At 43.6% G+C, this 23,026-nt stretch overlaps 1 long non-coding RNA gene across 1 annotated transcript in view; it reads left to right on the top strand.

Moving 5' to 3' along the window:
- Positions 1-3,194: 3,194 nt before the first annotated feature.
- LOC115074556 overlaps positions 3,195-23,026 on the top strand; it is a 90,372-nt gene continuing 70,540 nt past the window's right edge. The window contains exon 1 of the long non-coding RNA XR_003852273.1: positions 3,195-3,248. This is a non-coding gene — a long non-coding RNA (uncharacterized LOC115074556). The remainder of the gene's footprint in view (positions 3,249-23,026) is intronic.

Raw genomic sequence — 23,026 nt, 5'->3', positions numbered from 1 at the left:
AATGTGATTCTCCTTGCGTTTTAGTATATTGCTAAGTCATGGTTCTCAAAAATAAAAAAAAAAAATTTCAGGACCACCATGAAATTGTTGCTTTGAGTCATTAACTCTTTACAATACCCTTCAGTATGGCCTATATCTGTGTTTGAATGAAGCGGAAAAGAGAGGGGGGGGGGGGGGGGGAAGAGAGAATCGGATTTTGCTTTTCCTGGCTGCTGTTTCAGCATTGTAAAGCGTTGTCAGCTTATGTGATTGAGACGGAGTCAGAAGTCGCACAGAAATGCTATCGGTCTCCTCTCTCTCCCCTCCCCTGAAGAACCGTTCAACCTAAACCAGTACTTTCAAATTGCCACTTTTCCAGGCGAGGGAACAAAATTCAGGCACTGAACTGGGAAGCTGGAAGCTGAGAAGGACCCCGTCTGGTCGATGAATAGAAGTGAGAGACGTCTGGTGCCATGGCAACGGAGCCGGGATTACTTTGCTCGGGGAAAATAGTTTTTTTTTTTTTTTTTTTTACTGCGCTTTTATCAGGCAGTGAAGGGATGTCATTGAACCTGATGAGAGGCCCTCTAAAACAAGAAAAGGCTACCTTTTATAGTAGAATAGGCTATTTTCAGAGAAAGAGAATGCTTCTTTTTATGGTCCTGATGTTTAAAAAAATATGCAATTAAGGGAACCTGGGTTGCAAATGCTGGTTTGTGTGTTTGTTTTAGTAATAGTGATTTAATATTAATGGCAAAGTAGAAAGAGGCAGGATCATGATAGCTGAGGCTCTGGAGTCTCTATTTTGTTCAGCATGGGTTGGAGAAACATTAACAGATCACCTAAAGTTACAAATAAACTCCGTGCCAAAATGGACAGGTGGAGCCAGTCACAGCCCCCTCTCCACCATACCCATTTCATAATGTATGGTCTCCTGGTCCTGGTTTCTCTGAGAAGCAGGAATTGGAAGTCCAGAGGCACACATGCACTAAGCCCAGGACTCCAATTGTTACCTTTTGTTCTCATTTTAAGGAATCTCTTTTCAAAGGGTTTAGGCACCTGATTTTGGAAGTTCAGTGCCTAAACTGACTAGGGCTGAGTTCCTAAATCTAGGTGCTTCGTTTTTAGTTAGGAGCCTAAAAAAACAAGTAGTTGGCACCAGGAGTAGAGTTGGGGTTGGGGGGGGGGGGGGAACGGGAACCCACTTAAAGGTAGGTTTAAAATGAGCATGCACGCGGTTCCCGATGCGCACACATGGACGCGATCATTTTATAACCTGCGCAGATGTTATAAAATACAATGTCTGTGCTCAAATGCGCGCCGGATTTTAACATCCACGTGTGCATGTGCGGGCAACCCGCGACTCACTTGTGCAGGGGGGATTTTCCAGTTATGTGCAGCGATGTGATTGGCTTTTTTTTTTCCCCAGTTCCCTACCCTTCTTAACCTTCCTCCATTTTCCCCTCTCCATCATGACCCCTAACCCCTACCTAGGTACCCTAAATTGTTTTATTTCAATACTTATTGCTTCTCAGGAGCAGAAGCAAACTCTGAGTGCTGGCCGGCTGCGGCGCGCACTTCCCAGGATAGCGTCTAATGGCACTGTCCCAGCCTACCATGCCCCCTGGCCCACCCTTTAACTTGGCCCAGCACTTCTGCGCATAACGAGGGTTACGCGCGTGGCCGGGCCCTTTGAAAAATGCGTGCAGGGCCCAGCCGCACATGTAACCTCTATGTTTTGGTTTTTTTTTTTACGTGCGTGAGCTTTTAGGCGCTTGGCACAGATTTTCATCACTTAGGCACCTAATTTACGACCTGATTTACTAAGCTTCTCCCCCCCCCCCCCCCCTCCCCATAGATACAGAACAGGAAAAGAGTCTTTGTAAATCAAATCCTAAGGCTCCTAAATGTAAGCAAATGAATTCCATGTTGACATTTAGGCTTTAAAGGTTTAGGTGCTTAAATAATAATAGATTAATTTTCAGTGAAAACTTTAGGCCTTTAATTTTTTGACTGAAAATCTTCTTAGATTTAGATGCCCGGGCATTTTTTTTTTTTTTTTAAATTGACCCCTCATAGACCTATTCTTCAAACCAAAAAGGAAAAAAGATCATTTAATACCCGTTGAGGTATGTCTGCTCTGTGCTCTGACTTTTCCTGTGCCCTAATGTCCAGCAGTTTCCCGTGACAGAAACAGGTGTTGGAACTGGGGCTGTGAGAGCCTGGGGTTCCCACCCCCTTCTATTTTCTTACTGTTCAAAACCATTGTTGTCTTTTTTTTTATTATTTTGATTTTTCCTGCTGAAGTGTTGCTTCGTCGCATGTAGTTAAAGTTCTTTGTTTGACAAACAACAACAAGTGTTTCTAATGGGAAAATATCAGAACCTGCAAAGAATCCTTGTTCAGTAAATCACCTGGAATGCATTTTCATTATATGCAGTTCAATTTTATGTCCTTTGGTGATGAAAATGCTATATAAATGAGCTCCATCACATGCTGGCTAGTTTTCTATGCTGTTGCTACAGAAGTGCCACCATATAATATATATTTTTTGGGGGGGAGGGGGCAATGGGATCAAAACGTGCTACTGATAATCCAAGTTGTGGTGAAACTGGGGCCTTAAAGCTGTTTGTGCCACAAATCCGGGGGCTTCTTTCAGGTTGTTTGCCAATGATTGCACCCTGATGCCTACTAAAATCTGTCAAGGAGCTGATCGTTCTGCCTGGTCTCATTGATCAGGGTCCAGAAAAGCCGTTGCAGTCCTGATGCCAAACATCAGGACTGCAACGGCTGGTATGCTGGTATGCAAGAAGTCCCAAAATTGCAAATAACAAAATAGGAGGCTTTATGTGCTCAGGTGAAGGATGTAGCATGTGTGTTGTTGGTACGTTCTCTTGTAGGGGTCATGAGCAGGGTATACTTCCAGCACAGTCAACTACCTGTGTTTAAGTATTGCTTAAACCTTTAACTGTCGCAAGCAGTATAAAGTTTGGTGCAAACACATCATCCTCGCTAGTGAACGCCACTTAGTAATGGAAAACTAAGGACCCACTAAAGCTGAAGGTCCATTGATTTTTTTTTTTTTTAATTTTTAAAATTTTTGTGTTTTAATCAATTACATTGCAAAGGCATGCGCATTACAGAATTAAAACTGTCAAATTTAATTTTGTCTATTGTGATGGGACTTAATGATTTTTTTTCCTTTTCTTTTCTTACAGGATGGAAGGGCCAGAAATCTTCTGCAACAGCTCTGGGGGAAAAAAAGAAATGTAAGTCTTAATTTCTTGTTTACATGGGGATAAAATCTTCAAAGGGTTTAACTTTGGAAGTTAGGTAGCTGAATCTGCCCATTTGAAAATAGATCCAGGCTGAGTGCCTATTGGCTGTTCAAGAGTGCACAGGGCCAGAGGATGGTTTGGATAAGGAGTGAAACCGTTAGGTGCACAGAATCAATTTTTCAACACTAGGCACCCAAATTTACTTGAATGACTAGCAGGCCTAAATGTAGATGGCCAAGTTTTGGGAAGTTCAGGGAAATTTCAGCTGAAAACTTAAATGCCTAAGGGGGTCATTTATCAAAGTGCTATATGGCGTTTTCGCATGCATTAAAGCATTTATGCATGCGAAAATGCCTTTAACACATGCAAAAACGCCATCACACATGGTGCGATGCAAATTAGGAAAAGGGGAAGAGTTTGGGGTGGGATTTCTGGCCAAGTGGGCTGGCTTCGCAATTTGCGAAGCCATATTGCACAGTTTTAATGCAGATTTAACTACATTTTTTTAAGAAAAAAATATATGTATTATTACTAAACTTAATCACACATTTACACGGATATTTCAACAGAAATAGAGCACCCAAACATAACACGAGGTTTTAATTGCAAAAATTGCCGCCTACTCAGTTGAGTAGGCCTTGCCAGATCAGGAAAGGCACCCACTTTTAAACCCAAAAAAGTCTCATATCGACCACAAAAAAATTTCATTTACAATTTTAATGTTATGCATTATACTACTTTTGTTTCTGCAATTCAAAAAATGTTACCCGAATGATGCAATGATCTTTAAACAAAAAAAAAAAAAGGTCCCAGATTGTGCAACAGCATATCCTTATTGCTCTACGACTATCAGCACACCTACCTCTTCATTCTGCCCCCACCACTTGCAGAGAGGTTCAAATTTATACTGTGTATCTACGCACTTTATAGAGGGGATGTAATTTTATTTGCACAGCTTGCGATCGTGTGGTGGGGAAAGGGATTATGACATTAAAGCATGGCACATTTTTGCATTAAAGCTTTGTTAGAATGCATTGTCAGTGCATCAAGATCAACTAATCCAGTGCTGGTCATCCTGTGGCATGAGTGCCCCACATGGCACTTCTACTAATTTTATTGCTATCCCAGAGGTCCAGCTCTTAATTGAAAATTAACAAAGTCTCCCTAATACCTATTGGCCCAGTGATTCCTTGAACTAATGCATTACCCATCAATTAGTGCTATGAATATGTTATTTTTATTTATTTATTTTATTTAATTTCTTTTCCTATACCGATGCTCAAGACTAGGTCTTATCGTACCGGTTTACAATGTAACTGAGGGGAAACCAATTAACATCAAGGTAGAAAGTAAAGTTACATTAAACAGGGAGCATAAAACCTGGGCAATGGAAGACAGTACAGAGTTTAAACTAAGAAACAATTAGAGAGAGAAAAATATATAAATCAACAAAAACTGTAAGATACAAAAAACATAGGTTTTTTGACAAAGTAGTTGACAAAGTAGTCCATGAAATAGGGTTGACAAAGTCCATGAAAAAGTCCATGAAGTCCATGAAAAAGTAGTTGACAAAGTAGTTGACAAAGTAGTCCATGAAATAGGGACACCATAGGGGAAAAATAACTGGGATAAACAAAATGCTTCTGTTCTGTGTCCATAAGTAAAAATGTCTTCACAAAATTCATGGTGTATACTGTTGAATTGTTGTGAATTGGGGCTTTATGTTGGTATAATACAGTTGTTGGTGAGAATTTATCATTTAGAGGTATTTCCAGATAGCATAGATATTAAGGGGTCGATTAACTGAAAGGCTATTGATCTAAATGGCTACCCAGCTATATTCGAAGTTGGGGGCATTCCAGGGGCAGGTGGGAGGCGTTTTCAGGCAGAGCAGTTAGCTGCATAGGTTATTCGGAATTAGCTGCTTAACGTATGTGGCTATCTCTGGTTGCATCATAGGGCTGTCCTAAAGTTGGCCGGATATGCTTAAGATAGCCGGGGATATTCGGTGGTATGGTCACGCTGCTGAATATCCCCCCCCCCCCCCCCCCCCCCTGTTAAATTAGCATGATGGCATGCTGTAATTCTCTATTCTGAAGGGACATTTTCCCCCCTTTTTTGACCATCCTCCTCCTCTTCAGTGGAGTTAGGGAGATCACATTTTGAGCTGGTTTTGTGGAAAAGCAGGTTTAGCCTCCTTCAGGGCTATCCTTGCTGTTTACCAGCTAGCAGGAGATGCTGGATGACGGCATGCTGTAACTCTCTCTATTCTGAAGGGACCATGTGCGTGGCCTTCACAGCCCTCCCAACCTTGGAAGACAGAAGTGTAAGGCCTGGCCTCTACCTTGAATATGAGTTCCTTGCTTTGGGCCAATGGGCAACTTCCCCACTACTGATAATTAGAATGGACACAGTAAAGTCTTCATCTTTTCTTAAAATAATTAACTTAACTTAGCTGCTCCTCAGCTTATGTTTAGCAAATTGAATATTATTAACAAAGCAAAGGGAAACTCTATGGGGCCAATTTTCAAAAACTTTAGGCTCCTATCTTTTTGAGTTAAGTTCCTATATTGGCCATTTTGAAAATTTACTATGACTGAGTGACTAAATTTAGGATCCTGAAAAGTGGGTGACTTACAGAGGCAGAGTTAGATCAGGGAGACAACATTAGGAGCTCAGAAGTGATTTTCAGAACTAGGCACCTAACTTAGGGGCCTAAATCTAGGCAGATGAATAGCAGGTCAGATTTAGAAACTTAGGGGCGGATTTTAAAAGGAGCGCGAATAGCCTACTTTTGTTTGCGCTCCAGGCGCAAACAAAAGTACGCTGGATTTTAGTAGATACATGCGGAGCCGCGCGTATCTGCTAAAAACCTGGATCGGCGCGCGCAAGGCTATGGATTTTGTATAGCTGGCACGCGCCGAGCCGCGCAGCCTACCCCCGTTCCCTCCAAGGCCGCTCCGAAATCGGAGCGGCCTCGGAGGGAACTTCCTTTTGCCCTCCCCTCCCTTCCCCTACCTAACCCACCCACCCGGCCCTGTCTAAGCCCCCCCCTTACCTTTGTCGGGGGATTTACGCCTCCCGGGGGGAGGCGTAAATCCCCGCACGTCAGCGGGCCTCCTGCGCGCAGGGACGCGACCTGGGGGCGGGTCCGGAGGGCGCGGCCACGCCCCGAAAACGCCGCGCGGTTCGGGCCCGCCCCCTCCGAAAACCCCGGGACTTACGCGAGTCCCGGGGCTCTGCGCGCGCCGGTAGGCCTATGTAAAATAGGCTTACCGGCGCGCAGGGCCCTGCTTGCATAAATCCGCCCAAAACCGGGCGGATTTACGCGAGCAGGGCTCTGAAAATCCGCCCCTTAAGTTTTAGGCTCCTAAATCTATGTGAATTTTCAGCTTAAAACTTGGCTAAAAATAGGCACCTAACTTAGGTCCCTAAATTTAGGAGCTCATCTATTTATTTATTTTTTAATCGCTTTTATGTGACTTGATTGCTTGGAGATTTGCACAGGATCACAGAGTCTTCTACCTTCAAGGTCATCCCTTCCCAACCAGGCTCATTATCTGAAAGCCGTTTTGATCTATGTTAAAAAGAATCTGAGGTCTCTCTTCTGTTCCTGGAGGCAGGTGTCCACATCTCAAAAATCCCTATCTCCATTTAGCACTAACTGGCACTATTGTTGGCAGTCTCTGCAGAGAGGTCAAAGGCCTACACAGGCATGTAGACTGAATCACCCTCTGTCTTCAGAGATGACCCTCCAGAACAGAACTGAAGTACATTGGCAGGTCTGTAGGGTAAAACCTGTGCTGCTACTTCCTGTGCCGTACATATTCTGTTGTGGGGTCTATGTGTGGAAGGAAAGCTTGTATTGCTGCTGCTCGTGTTGTATCTGCTTGAGATAGGGGGGGGGGGGGAGAAGCCATCTCTTATCCCTGGGCATAAGCAACAAGAAACAAATCTAATTTTTGAGATCTGCTGAGTTCTTGTGACCCGAACTGGCCACTGTTAGAATGCTGGACTCGATGGATGTTGGTCTGAACTAGCATAACCTGTTCAACTTCCAGTACTGTCATTCTGATATCTATTGGAAGAACTATTCACTAGGGAAAAAATAGTCAAATTCAGGATAGTCCCTGTGGCCTATTGATACACCTACATATACCATGAAGAAAACCTGGGTGCAAGTCCCAAATCTGTGAAGCTTGAACTTGTATGTTAAAATCGATTATTGAAACTGCTTGGCTGAGGGCCTTTGTTGCTTCTCTGTGGGTCTTAGCCAGGCAGGCACGACATAAGGGCCCTTACTCACAGCAATACACTAAGGGTTATTATGCAGAGACAAAAATACAGACATTATTTTAGCAGGCAGGTGGTCGAGTCACTTCCGATGGTCTAACAGGCCTCCAGTAGGTGGACAGTAGATGGTTGTTTGGCAAGTCACACCAGAGCAGCCACAGACTGCTTTGCCACACCCAGGGAAAATGTGTGCGGTCCCAAAATAATTCCAACCAGCTGACTCACAAATATTCCAAGTTCCTAAGCCTTCAACAGAGTGATTGTTGTCTAACATGGCTGGTCAGCTTTGACTTCGTTTGGGCCTCAGCTTTGTAAGAAGTTTTGTGAAAACTACTCTACATGGCATTCCAAAGAAATAGTTTCAGTAAGTTATGAATCTGATGACCCATGTTCATCAGCATGTTAGCTTTATGAAAAACATAGCCGCCATATTCAGAGCTTTTAAGTCTTCAATCAAAAACTAAGCAAAGTAGTTGGTGGTAATTAATGACTGATCCATACTCTGGCATTGCTAGCTTTACCTGCCATGTCTGGAAGAATATGAGAAGTTGTGCGATACATTCTGATTGGTTCCTGCTGCAGGGGTGTCTAATGTAGTTTGTGATCTCATGACCAGTTTGGATCAATGAGATTCCAGTGATGGGGATGAGGAAAGTTCCAGTAGTAGCTCTATTGGTACCAGAGAGAACTGGAGTCTCTCTACAGTGCCATTTATTGGGCCAGCATGAAAGATAAAAAGACTATGTAGTGCCTGAGCTTTCGAGAGCACATAGGTTCCTCCTTCAGATGTTAAGGAGGTAATTTTGTATCAGCCCCACATAAAAATGTCTGCATATAAATGCATAAGCTGCACCAGCTTTCAAAGCAAACCACCAGTACTGCCCGCACACAGTTACACTTGCTAATTTGTGTGCAGAAACTTTTTGAGGAAATTTTCATGCCTACGTTTGAAAATCTAAGATTATGCACAAGAGTCCCAATCTTTCTCCAACTCTGACTCCTCCTCCCAGAATGCCATTGCCGCTAAGCTTATGTACATACAGGGCCCATGCATGTCCGTCTGTTGGGTGAGCAAATTCATGACTCGCCATTTCTGTGGACAAAGTATTATTTTACCTGAGAAAATGCCTTCGAAACTTACTCTCCTTGCATCTTTGTTTGAAGAAGGGACCTCTGTGAACGTGAAAGCTCATTGTACTATACCATCTTTTCATCTTATATTGGTCCCATGATAACTCTCGCAGCCCATGAAGTTTCAGGTGATACGGACGTAACTGGTGACTTGCATATACAACGGGTGGCTCTCGAGGATTACAGGAAAACCAGGGTGGGGGGGGGGGGGGGGGGGGGGAATGCTCATTCTCAAAATTCAGGGGAAGCTTTCTGCTCAGTCAGATGAGTACGCAGCTTTTTTTTTTTTTTGTTTTGTTTCAAAAGCAAAATTACAGCTGACTGGAGAAGTCGGTGAGTTCTAGCCATTCACTCCCTGTTTCTGAGGATGTTCTGGCTATGTCTCCTAGGGTTTATAAAATGATATAGATCTTAAGGATGGCTAGAAATCTCAGATTTTGTTGTGTTTAGAATGAGAAGAAGGTGTCTGGGTATGAGAAGTTGGGATGAGTGGGATGGGATGTTGGGGGTTGTGTGTTTGAGGACAAGAAGACTCTGCTGTTGCACAGTGACTGATGCCACCAGGGCTGTAACTAGTGGTGTCAGGAGGGGCAGCTGCGTAGGATGCAGAGCTCTTGGGGTGGGGGCAGAAAAACGATTTTAAATATGTGTGGGCTGGCAGTAGATGAAAAGACAGGAAGAGTGCAGCTCTTCTACTCTTAGGAGCCAGCTCTTCCAAATGACAGGGGGGTGCTACAGTCAATACAAATTATCCCTCCCTGGATAGAGTAAAGACGTTTGCTCAGTATTGGGGGGGGGGGGGGTGTTCAAGCACCTGCTGCAACTACAGAGCTAGCACCTATTCTTGTACTATCCAGGTTGGGTGGGGAGAGGGATAGAAGAGTCTGTGAAATAGGACAGGATCAGAATGGAAGGGGGTGGAGGGAGAGGAGGAGAGGGATCAGAGGAGTGCAAATATGCTCTATAGTTCTGCATCTCACTTACTTGTCCCAAATAGTATCCTTTAGATAGAAAGAAAAGCTAAATTTCCCTTAACATGGCAACTCCTCCTATAGCTAAACTGCACAGTGAGGATGTATTTTATTACCTGCTTAAAAAATGCTGCATTTGCAGGTCACTGTTAAATATTTCATTTGATGAGAACTAAGCAGGACTGTTTGCAGCATATCCTCATGCACACGGTAACAGTTCAGTCTCATAGTGGGCTGTGGACGGATGAACAGGGCTGTCTTAAAGAGTCCTGCAGGTTATTGTGTGCATTTCTCTGATGCTTATCGGAATACCGAGACATCATCAGGAATATATTTAAAGGGAGAAGGGCGTCTGGCTCGCCGTTGCCCTTGCAGAGAATATCGATTGGAAGTCCGGTTTGTTTCCTTCCCTCCCCCCCCCCCCCCAATCCCCCCCCTTCTTGGCAATAGGCAGTTGGAGAGAGCCAATGGGAAGAGTGGAACGCAGAGCTGCTCTGATCATTCGATGCAGAGGATCAGCCAATGGAAAGCTTCAGAGGAGGGGGGGGGGGTGCAGATAAAGGTAAATTGTCTCTGTGACACTTTGTGATGGGGGGGCAAGCCATAGGTTGTTTTTTTTTTTCCTTCTATAGAAAGTTATTGACTATTCTTGTTTAGTGCCTAGGTCCCTCTCCTATTTTATCATTTGCTTGCTCTCTGTGTATTTCAGCTGTGCATTTCTCAGGTTACTGCAGACTATTTCTTCATTCTTTTTCTGTGGGGGCACTGACGGTGGTGGGTAGGGGTGTGGGAAGATGTGTGGATATGCAGTGCATATGAATTCAGGGTCTTCATCATTCGTCCTTAGACAGGTGCTGGTGATGTGTGTTATTTCGGTTGAAGGTACAAGGCAACAATGTGCTGCATTCAGCGCCGGATTTCTCATTAGGCACATGCCTAGGAGCACCTGTGCCGCTTGGTGCACTGCAGGTTAAAACTGGGGGTCCCCATGCTTAGACATCAAAGCATCATGATCCTCTTCCTCCCCCCCCCCCCCTTCCTCACTAGCAGACTGGGGAGGGGTAGGAAAGACATCGAGAATCTCATGTCTAGGAGCAGTCGAGGTGTAAATCCCAGCCCCTGGCTGCATTTTCAAACTCCTCCTGCCGTCTGCAGGCGATAATGCTGCAGCAGTGTCTACAGCAGAGCTGTTGGCAGAGATTCAGCTAGCAGCGCTGTTCAGTAAGTTTTTTGGTCATGGCAGAACGATGCACACTGTGGGAAGACCTTCACCCTTCACCCTTCTCCCCCCCCTCCCCCCCCCCCCCCCAACTTTGCTTCACTCTCTATGGTGTACCTTGATTTGTGGGAACAGTACCTGGTTAAGGAGCAGAGATCTTTCCCTGCAATCAGATGGACAACAACCTCTAGTGATGTGGGAGAAGGTTTTTTTTTTGTTTTTTTTTCTTTTTATGGTTGTGATGTTTTTGAAAGCATCATAATTAGATGGGAATTGAGAAGATGGCCAGCAAGACCTTGCCCATCCTCTTTCTGTTTCCACCGCCCCTCCCTATAGAGAGCTGCTTCCAAAGCGCCTACTTAGGGGATCAGGGATGTAAGATGTCGGGGGATTGCATACCTACCGCCAGTCATGCTAACAGCTCCCAGGCGCAGTTTCACGACCAGCAATCTGGACGTTTCTCTGCATTTTTCCTTAAGCTTCTGAAGCCCTGTTTTATTGGATTTTGGAGGGTTTTCCCCAAAAGAAGGGCCCATTCAAGAAAAGCCATGGCAGCAGTAGGTCAAGCGCCATGTAATAAGGCTTCTTGTCCTACTTGGAGTACATTTTCTAATTTTGCTGCAGTTGGGAGGAGGTGCCGCTGCTGCTGAAGTAGTGCGCTAGCAGTGCGTGCAAGAGAAATGGTGGCCTACAGAGGTGAAGGGAGTACATTGGACAAGTTTCATTGTCTCATAGATTTATTGATTTACATAAGAAGGGCCATGCTGGGTCAGACCAAGATCCATCGAGTCCAGCATCCTGTCTCTGATAGTGGCCAGTCTGGGTCGCAATCCAGCAGCTCCCAAAAAGTAGGTCTGTTACTTCTTACTCATCCCCAGGGATAAAAATAACTTTGTCTGCCTAGCTAATTATGTTTTATGGATGTTTCTTCCAGAGAGGAAATGCTGGGATAATTTTTATAGAAACCGATTGATGACTTTTACCAGTGGAGAGACAGGTGCACCTCCTAATTTGTAATCTGTATGGCAGTAAAAACCGAGAACCAGATACTGCAAAACTGATAGTCCTCCTAGCTTCATGTCTACATGCATGATTTTAGTGTGTGTTTGGGGGGGGTTGAGGATACATTTGGAGGCTGCTGCTCCTCCTTTACTGATGCCCATTTCCTTTCAGTTGGGGATGTGGTTTCTATTGAATGTGACTAATTGGAAGGTAGCTCAAGTTTTCTGTTTTCCAGCCTCACGACTGCACAGCCTCTGAGCAATGCATTGGTGCTCCCCCAGTGTTGGGGCTTAGAGGATCAAAGGCAGATTCATATGGGGCTACCAGATGGCTGGTGCTGGGTACTTTGTGCTGATGACTTTTGAGGCTTTTACCATGAAAACACACAGACATTTTTCCCCCTTTTTTGACCATCCTCCTCCTCTTCAGTGGAGCTAGGGAGATCATATTTTGAGCTGGTTTTGTGGAAAAGCAGGTTTAGCCTCCTTCAGGGCTATCCTTGCTGTTTACCAGCTAGCAGGAGATGCTGGATGACGGCATGCTGTAACTCTCTCTATTCTGAAGGGACCATGTGCGTGGCCTTCACAGCCCTCCCAACCTTGGAAGACAGAAGTGTAAGGCCTGGCCTCTACCTTGGAATATGAGTTCCTTGCTTTGGGCCAATGGGCAACTTCACCACTACTGATAATTAGAATGGGCACAATAAAGTCTTCATCTTTTCTTAAAATAATTATGCATGCCCAAAGGGCAGTTTCATCATATGCCAAAGTGCCATAGCAGTGTTTTTTGTTTTATATTTTCTAGGAAAAAAAGTGCTGATGCTCACATGCCAGGCCATTCTTGGGAGGGCACTGCCCTGGACTCCATCTCCTAAAGTAGGGGCTCCCGCACCCTTAGCAACTGGCTGCAAAGCCTATGAAGAGGCAACATTTGCAAATATTACCCTGGTCCCTAGGACACTAACACACCTCTTACTGGGAAAACATAACAAGCCAGGCTGCTGTAGATCCCCTACGCAAAAGCTATTTGCTAGCAGAACAGCTCCCCTCGGTGGAACAAGGTCAGACCCTCATCTCATACAGAATAAGGAACTACAAATTAGAAATATAAATGTGCAGACAAAAACTGAACTGGAAACCCCAAGAAGCCAGACTCTGTATGAAATGCAACACTGGAGAAATAAGATGAGAACTGTTGCTTCTTTCCCAAATGATAGGACACAAACATTCCCTTACATGCTGCTGTGTTAGAGATGTGGATCTGTGAGACCCATTACAGGGGCACAGTCATACTGGATTATAATCTGTTCAGGAAGGACAGGGAATGCAGAAAATGGGGAGGGATGGAAATGGAAAAACAAGCTGGTCTTCCTTACACAGAAACTGCATGCAAGTAGAACAGCTGGTCATACGCTCGCCTCACAGACAGACCTTCTCCTAATGGAGAATCAGTAACCACAAATTAGAAATAGAAACATGCAAACAAAAGCCAAACTCTGTATGTAATGCAACACTGGAGACACAAACAGAAATGCAATTCCTCCTGTACCGTGCAAAATACAAACATATCAGAGACTGAATACTTCTTCTTTCTACTTTCATAATCTGGACATACTGTAACAACCCCCACCCCTCAAAAAAGCGATGATGGGGACCAGCAGCCTCAACACAAGACCTCCCTCACACCACACACCAAAGAACAGGGGCTTGGCATCTCCAATATAACATCTGTATCCCACACACAGGAAATAACAGCGAGGATTTGGGGAACATCCCCCCCCCCCCGCCCCCCATCGATCCAGCAACAGTGATGGAGGCTAAGCAGCCTTAATACAACACCACCTGTCCCCCAATATGCTACTTTGCCCCAGGATGATTCTGATTTTATCTGAGGGGATAAAGAAGATCCCCCTTATCAGGAAATTATAGGAAAGTGCAATTGTTATTCTATTCTGAGTAGAAAATGTAAAAAAAAAAAAAATTTGTGTATTGCTGGGGTTTCCTCAGGACACCCATAGCCAGTCAGGTTTTCAGGATATCCACAATGAATATGCACAAAACAGATGTGCATACAATGGAAGCAGTGCAAGCAAATCTATCTCATGCATATTCATTGTGGATACCCTGAAAACCTGACTGGCTAAGTTTGTTTCAGTTCAAGATCTTTTGGCTACATTTCTGGCTGGATCTTTACTGGGGGAAAAAAAAAAGTTTTTGTCCTTTTGGCTGTAGCAAATGACCTTCATTGCCCTCTGCTGAAATGGCTGCCTCCCTCTCTTCCTTAAATAAAGCTTGGGAGTATCCGCAGTTTGGACTCGCTGTTTTTGCATGCTGAGAGCAGGCATGGATTCCGTAGTCCTGCATCTGTCAAGGCAATGAGTGCAATTATAGAGAGGCCGCCCCAGAGACCTATCTGCTTCGGGTTTAGGAGTGTACCCAATCCAGGTCTAGGTCAGGAAGCCTTTGGCTACACTGTTGGAGAATTTAGTCAGCTGTCATCAGTCCATCATTAAATCTAGCTTAGGCTGGCTTGCATTCTTTTGTGCTTAGGTTGATGTGGGATATTTTTCCCCCTCTTTCTCCACCCTTGCATCCTTCCAAAAGAACAGTCAGCCCAGTCAGGTGAAAGGACCAGCTTACCAAGTACAATAACGAGTAGCACTGTGTGAGCACGTTAATGATATGTAGTAGCTTCAAATAAAGGGAGAACATTATGAGATTTTAGGGCTGATGTAGGACAGTATGGGATGCCAGCCAAGTTCTGTTTGCTATCTTTTGGTAGCAGTGTTGACTGTTTGGGAAACTTCCTGCATTTGTTCCCAGGCTAATAATAATCCTACACATTTCTAAGGTTCTGCAAATTAGGCTGAAATACCTTGCATTAGAGTAAAGCCTTCTTTCCGTGGCAACTAGCAAAATGAAGATACCTGGAAGCCAAGAATATCCTACAAAATTTGGATCTGTTGCTTTCCATGGAGCTGCTTGGATTTTCCCTCACTGGTCACAGGAATAAGAACATAAGAAGTGCCATACTGGGTCAGACCAAAGGTGCTTCAAGTCCAGCATCCTGTCTCCAACAGTGGCCAATCCAGGTCATGAGTACTCAGCAGATTCCCGAAGAGTAGTTCCAATCCTTCTTACTCATAACCAAGGAGAGGGTAGTGGATGCCTGGAATGCCCTTTCGGAGGAGATGGTGAAAACCAAAACAGTGATAGAATTCAAAAGGGCATGGGATAAATACTGTGGAAACCTAAAGGCTGGAGATGAAGAAAAGTGCATGGAGTAACTTGATTGTGTGGCGGTTTCTACCCTTAATCAATAAGCCTTGATAATGTTAATCATTGCTGCTTCAACGGCAGGGGGAAAAGGGGAATTGGATTCATTCAGCAACTGAGGGCCCCAATTTTTACAGTCTGGAGAAACAAGTATGAGGGTAACTTGCTGATGTGGCGGGTACTACACTTAACCAATAAGACTAATACTTTGCAACTCAAACATTGCTCTCTGCTTCAACAGCAAGGCATAACAGGGAAATTGATTCAACAGCTATCGACGAGGGCTAGTGTGGGAAACGGATAAGCACGGGGTTACGGGGAATTGGATTCAAACAGCAACCAATGAGGGCTTTGACTCTTATGGTCTGGGAACCATATAAGCATAGGATAACCTACACGGTACAGCACAAACTACCATAAGCTTACTGGGCAGACTGGATGGACCATTTGGTCCTTTTCTGCCGTCATTTCTGTTTCTATGTTTCAAGGATAAGCAGTGGCTTTTCCAAGTCTATATGGCCAATATTGGTGTATGGATTTTTTCCCATCGATAGCAGGGCTGAATTAGCCATGCTGTCATGGGAACTGTCAATCAGGCCCAGGAGGCGGAGTTTCAAAGTGATGTCAGAGCTTTGCTCTGAGGCTGCACGTGAGTTCCCGCGCTGGAATCGACTCTCCTCAGTCTGTTTTTCCACGGGCGGGATCGCAAGCGGAGCTTCAGACCTCCTCGGCTCTGAAAGAGAAAAACTTCTTAAAAAAAACCAAAAAAAAACCCCCTCCAAAAATGAAGGAGCATGGTAGGAAAGATGGGGGAAGGCCCTCTGGCTTCAAACCTTGCCCCTGCGGCAAAGTCATATCCATCACAGATGGATATGACCAATGTTATCGGTGTCTGGGCACAGACCACCCGATTCAGACCTGCCCGCTGTGTGGCAAAACGTCCCCCCAGAGCGCGCCATCAGCGTCACGAAAAGATGACAGCGTGACAGGGCTCCTATGCTCCACCCTTGGAGGCCCGATCTTCCCCAGGACCGGCCACCCTGACGCCCCCACAGATGTGTCAAGCATCGTCGTTGGAACCGGCGGCATCCAAGTCGGGGGAAGAAAGACGGAAGAAGCCCAAGCATGACAGGTCTCGAGGCCAAGACCAAAAATGCGCTGACCGTCATGGTCGTGACGCTTCAACGACGTCTGTGAGCCATACAGTCCGGAAGCCTGTGCCGCAGACCAAGGCTTCAGTCAAGCTGCACGGCGTGCATGAGTCAAGAGGCGCATCCTTATCGACGCAGGCACACTGCGCATCCTCATCGACGCCGAGGCACGGCGCACCCAGTCCAGCGGCGCTGATGCAGAAGCGAAGCTCGAAGACTGTGCCCGACCAGAAGATGGATGACAACCGGAAACGTGCGCAGGCGCTGCCAGGGAAGCAATCATCGATGCACACGTGGCGCACATTGACACAGGAGCGGGTGAGGCAAATTAAGCCGTCTCCAGTACATCTCATTCCGGCACCATCGCATTTGGACGCGCGTTTTCGATGCGCTAGCTTTACCCCTTATTCAGTAAGGGGTAATAGCGTGCCAAAAACGCGCGTCCAACCCCCCCGAAACTAATAGCGCCCGCAACATGCAAATGCATGATGATAGCCCTATTAGTTATTCCCGCGAGATTCAGAAAGTAAAATGTGCAGCCAAGCCGCACATTTTACTTTCAGAAATTAGTGCCTACCCAAAGGTAGGCGTTAATTTCTCTCGGCACCGGGAAAGTGCTCAGAAAAGCAGTAAAAACTGCTTTTCTGTACATCCTATGATGTACAGTCATTCGGTGAAGCCATCACAACGGTTTTACAAGATTCAAAAGGTAGTATCTTAACATATGCGAATTAAGGGTATAATAGGATACATATTATATTCTAAAATGAGCGGATAAAGGGGATCGGAGTGGGTAAAGATTAGAGGGGATAGGAGGGGGGGTGGAACTGCTACGGGGTGTGTGTGTGTGTGTGTGTGTGAGAAAGGAAAGAGTGGGGAAAGGAAAGTGGAGTTAGGCATCTAGATTCCTGGATTTGATATTTGCCACAAGCAGTCTGGCTACCTATTTAGCCACTGTTAAAGTGAGTGTTCCAAAGGGGTGTGTGTGTTAGGGTCAGGGGAGAAAACCATGCACGTAGAATTGAATTTTCTATTCTGGAGCCCCAGCCATGCACATAGCACGGGTAAAGCAGGTACTTTTGTATCTGTTTATCTTTAGCCAAATTTTGGCCACTTTGCTGCTAAATGGCTTATTGAAACACGCCCCCAGTGTAAATACATGAGCGGACTCCTACCTGATTAGCAAAAACTGCCAAACTGGTTATTAGTATTATCCATGGGGAGGGTAATTTTCAAAGGGATATCTGCAGGTCCAACTGTCTGTTAAATGGGCTTTTACAAAAATTATCAGCCCAATTTATGCAGATAAACTTGCACGCACATATTCTGTTTGCTCTTAAACAGGCCGATACAGTAAAAATCACGGGAGAGCGGGCGAGCGCCTGCTTTCCCGGCGCGTGCACATCCTCCGACTTAATATCATGGAGATATTAAGTTGGAGGTCCCAAAAGTTATAAATAGTTAAAAATTAAAAAAAAATTTAAAATGGGCCTGCGGGTTGAAAACCGGACACTCAATTTTGCCAGCATCCGGTTTCCAAACCAGCTGTCAGCGGGTTTGAGAACAGACACCGGCAAAATTGAGCGTCGGCTGTCAAACTCGCTGACAGCCGCCACTCCTGTCCAAAAAGAGGTGCTAGGGACGCGCTAGTGTCCCTAGCCCCTCTTTTTACCGCGGGCCCTAATTTAAATAAATTAATTTACTGAATCGCGTGCACAGGAAAGTGGCACTGTACTGTATCAGCCCGAAAGTTATCGAGACCGAGTGGAAGTGTTCCCAGGGGTGGAGTTGGGGGCGGGATTTGCATACAGGATTGGTTGCAGAGTTTAAAGTAAATGGATAATCTTCAAAAGAGGAGGTGCAGTGGGATACGTTTCAAGAGGACTTACAATTTCAAACTTGGAGTAACTTAATCACATATTTGCTGTTTAATTTTTGCAGGCTTTTATAAAATTACCCCCAGATAATGAATATCTCTTATTCTTAATATTCAGACTTCTTCTCTAGTCATGGGGAAGGGCAATTTTCAAAGGGATTTGCCCAGATAACAAGAGTTACCCAGGAGAATCCTGACATGTGAGAATTGCTCTCCTTTCAATATTTTTTTTTTTCACGATGCACAAACTTAGTCTTGGGTGAAAGGGTAGGGTCTGGAGGTTGGGGTTAGGAGAGTGCAGGGAAACTACATTCTTGCATGTCCTTTCCCTGCTTGTACTGTGCACCTGCAATAAAGCAGGTGCAAAGTTTGTGGATGCCTTGGTACCCTTGGTGTTTGCTGGCCCCTGATTTTCAAAGGAAAACTCCATAAGGAGCTAAGTATATTTTCTGTGATCCCTCACAACTAGATAACGTTCTGCAGAATAGAAATGTGCAGGTCCTCAGCTCTTCTGGATGAGACCTTAAAAATTAAGTTTCTTAATTTTCTCTGATTTTTCCTTTTTTTTTTTTCTTGTTTTATCTCTCTCCCAGTGGACTAAGTAATAGCAACCTGCTCTTTTGAATGTATTTTAATTATTTCTTTGTAATACTTGACTTGATTGCTAAGTTTTCTTTAATCAAGTATTCTTGACTGTATGATATTCTAAAATATTAATAAAATAATTATGAAAAGAAAATGAGCTTGCAGGTGCACCTGTGGACCTGCACGTTGTCTGTGGGTGGGCATTCATATATATATTATTGGGTCTGAAATGTGCCCCCCATCCATTCCTTCCAAGCCTTGAGCGCACACATTTTTTTTTTTTAAATATAAGCTTGGGTATTGTGTTGGGATTTTGTTTGGATGAAGGATGCTATATAAATTCAGATTATCACTATTGTTATGTTTGGTACTTGTACATCCCTCTTGAGTTTAGCAACCTGGGCCATGCCAAGGTCTTTACGACCTCAAGTGGCAGAACATATGCAAGACTGAAAAACTCCCCTGCATCTTGGGGTGATGCTTGCATCTCATAGCAATTCAAACTCTCTCTTTCTCTGTCTCTCACATACTCGTATTTACTTTGAAAACACTGTCCTTGCTCTTGCCAGAAGCTCTCTGTAATAACTATGGAGTTTCCTCTTTGTACCTGAATTCTTACCTTCCCCTCACATAACAGACCAAGTCCCTCTTATTAGTGATTCAAGGTTGGACACTTGGTAATGTTTCCATGCCATAAAGCAGGGGTGGCCAACTCGGGTCCTTGAGCACCACAAACAGGCCAGGTTTCAGGATTACCACAATAAATATGCATGAGAGAGATTTGCATATAATGGAGGCAGTGCATGCAAATCTACCTCCATGCGTATTCATTGTTTGTTTATTTAAAAACTTTTCTATACCATCGCTAAGTTATATACCATCGCAACGGTTTACAAATAGGCACATAGACTAAGGTAAGTAAATGTAGGTTTTCGTACATTCTAACAGGTGCCAATAAAGTTCGGTTACAATTTCATAAATAAAATCAATATTTGAGCAAGGTTGGTCTAGTCCAGGTATATTATTGAGTTACTATCTCTTTGAGATATTACTTCTTAAATGTATGATTGAATAAAATCATTCTCATCTGCGTTTCCATGTACTTTCATTCTCTACCCTCCAGACTCTTTAGTGAAGGCTATTTTAAAGAGCCATGTTTTTAAATTTTTCTTAAGTTTTGAGATTATTCTGTAATCTGAGTTCAGGGGGCATCGTGTTCTGAGTTCATTGTGGATATCCTGAAAACCTGGCCTGTTTGTGGCTCTCGAGGACCAGTGTTGGCCACCACTTTGAATAGAATGAAGGCCAATTTTTATTTGCTTTGGTGGTAGTGTTCGTTTGGTTTTTTTTTTGTTTTTTTTTTTGTGTGGTTCCACCTTAAGAGTCTGTTGGAGATTCTGTTCATGTTTGTCCCCGTTGTGTTGCACAGTAATTTATCCTCCATCCAGAAACCTCTTGGCTGCGACTCCTGTATTTAGAGGTGACTGTGTGAAGTCATTCTTGCGAGGAAAAAGCAAGGCTGTTCAGAATTCTGAATTCCCAGCGTTGCTCTGAAATGGCCCATTGCAAGAAAATGACTACAAGTGGACTGTTCTGTTTCTTTTTCCACACACTTATTTTTCATTCCACATTTACTGACTGATTTTTTTTTTAATTTGTTTTTTAAAACTTAAAGAAAAGCTTTGCAGCTCACCTTTAACAAGGCTTCTGAAAGTTGAGCAAGCTTTTAACATCACTTATTGCAAAATCGCACGTAAGTGTACTTATTGCCATCACATAATTAAGTTCTGTTGAGAATGGCTTTATTTGAAATGTTGTTTTAGTGTCTGATTAAGGCCATGATACTAATTAAACCTCACGGTGATTAAAAATACCAATGATTAGAAGTGGTGTGTGCTTTGTATTTCTACTCTTCAGCACAGTGGCATGGCTATGCCAAGAATGATGGAGAGGAACTCTGCATATGGAAGGCTGTGTGTGTCCTGTTGTGAATGGGTAAAAGGGAATAAAGGAACTATGTGGCGCAAAGAGTGTGTCCTTTCAAGGTCATAGAATTCCCAACTCTAGTTTGTGAGGCATTTTGAAATGAAAATGAGAGAGGGCTATAAACCTCCCTCCATTCCAGTGGGTAAACTTTTTTCCAAGACAGAACAGAAAATGTAATCTTTAAAACCAAAAACTTGAGCTGCTTGTTCCAGATACTGAATAATTGGTTGGTTTAGACTCATTTGACTTCAGTGACATCACTTGCTTAAAAATCTCAGCTCTGCAATATTTGCCGCCATAGATTTTAGTATCTCCTTTAGGAATATGCTCACTAAATTTTATCGTATTCATTTTGGATTTTTTTTTGTGTGTTGTTTTTCTTTGTTTTGAGGGTTTTATTTTGTCAATTTTTTTTTTCAGGAAATAGGGGGCCCTATTTCCCCAAAACAAAAATATTCACAAGTGTGTGTGTGTGTGTGTGTGTGTGTGTGTGTATGTATATATATATATATGTATATGTATATATATATATATATATTTTTTTTTTTTTAATGCTTTATCTTGTTTGAAATTTACTGTAATTCATTGCAATGCTGAGAATCCATTTCCCTCCACCATAACCATTGATGCTGTCAGATTGACCAGTAACCATTTTCAAAATCTGGAGCTGTGAGGCAGAAGTGACTGCGAATCGTTCCTGCCCATAGAAAACTTGCTGATGGGCTTAAGAGCTGGGTTTAGAAGGAGGTCAGAGGGGTTCTGGGAGCCATAGGGGGCCTTTGGATATGAGTGGGTTTGGTGGGAGTGGAGAAGAAGTTCTTTTTTTCTTTTTAGTTTTTTGCTTCTGCTCTGAGTTGGCAATGTTTAAGAAATATCTCCCCAAGGATTGTGAGCGCTGAGAGCCTCAGCCATTGACAGTGACACCTAGTGAGCAGATTTGAGGTATATGCATACCATTTGGGTCTGTGACCTCTGGACAAGAATTGTTATGATGTTTGGGCTATCCGTGTGTGTGTGTATATGTGTGTAAGCTCGTATTTAGAGAAAAAATGGATATAACCCCCAGCTAGTTGCAAATGAAGGCTTCGTAACCACGCGTCCATAATATCTTTCAGATCAACTTCAGTTTTGTGCCCTTATAATACTTAGGCATTTATCTCAGTAAGGGCCTCATTTTCTAAAGTATCGCAGGCCTGCAATACTTTAGAAAATCGCGCTAGCGGGGGGGGGTGGTCCTGTGCTAGCTAGCAGCCATCGCACTGCCACGGTGCGATTGCTGCCGGTTTCGCACCCAATAGTGCTACCATAGAAGGTGTAGCTATTGGGCGCCAAATAGGACGCGAAAAGGCACCTACCTTTTCGCTGTCCGCGGCATCTTCGCGGAGTCAGCCACAGTGACGCCCAGACTTCCGAGGCCGACTCTGCCCCGATTTAGATAGCTCAGGCGTGCGCTACCTTTGCAGGCTTGCAATGTTTAGCGCAAGCCTGCGATAGCCTTGGAAAATAAGGCCCTAAATCCTATTAAATGTCCCTTCACTTTCATTGTTTTTTTTTTTTAATGTTATTTTTATTGCTTTTCAATATTCAAACACAAATAATTTGGATATATGTACTCACAAAACATTTAACAGAAATTTTTTTTAACTAAGTACAATATTATTTATCATATTATCCACTAAATAAAGGAAATCATTAGCAGATTAAAAAACATTAGCTGTCAAGTAACCATGGAGCATTACATCAAGAAATACCATATTTTACTTATACACTGTCTTAGCTAATTCCACAATTTAAATTATTTTAACCCTCCTAAAGCAGTACTCAAGAGTGTGTATCTAAATAGGCACGCAACTGATCTGGTTGATTAAAGATATATCTAGCATCCAAATGCTTTATCAGACACCTACAAGGGTATCTTAAAGAAAATTGTGCTCCTCTTTCTAATACTTCTGTTCGCATTGCTTTAAATTTTCTACGTCGTAACTGAGTTTTACGAACAACGTCAGGAAATATTCTTATGGGTTGCCCATAAAGTCTTGTTTTGTTGTTTTAAAATGCAGTTTTAACACTGCATCTCTCTCTAAAACCGATTGAAAACTGAACTAAAAGGGTAGCCCTTGTATCTATTTTTGACTCGTATGATTTCTCAATGAAATCTGTTAAGTTCAGGTCCTCTACAATTTTTCCATTTTTTCCATCTTGTGGTTGCTGTAAGTAATAAATCTTAGATAATATAGGTAAAGAAGATTCTGAATATTTTAAAATATTCTTCAAATAACT

Source organism: Rhinatrema bivittatum, chromosome 12, assembly GCF_901001135.1.
Source record: "Rhinatrema bivittatum chromosome 12, aRhiBiv1.1, whole genome shotgun sequence".
Taxonomy (NCBI): Eukaryota; Metazoa; Chordata; class Amphibia; order Gymnophiona; family Rhinatrematidae; genus Rhinatrema; species Rhinatrema bivittatum.
The sequence above is the reverse complement of the archived record's forward strand: the minus strand, read 5'-3'. Positions and strand labels throughout refer to the sequence as shown.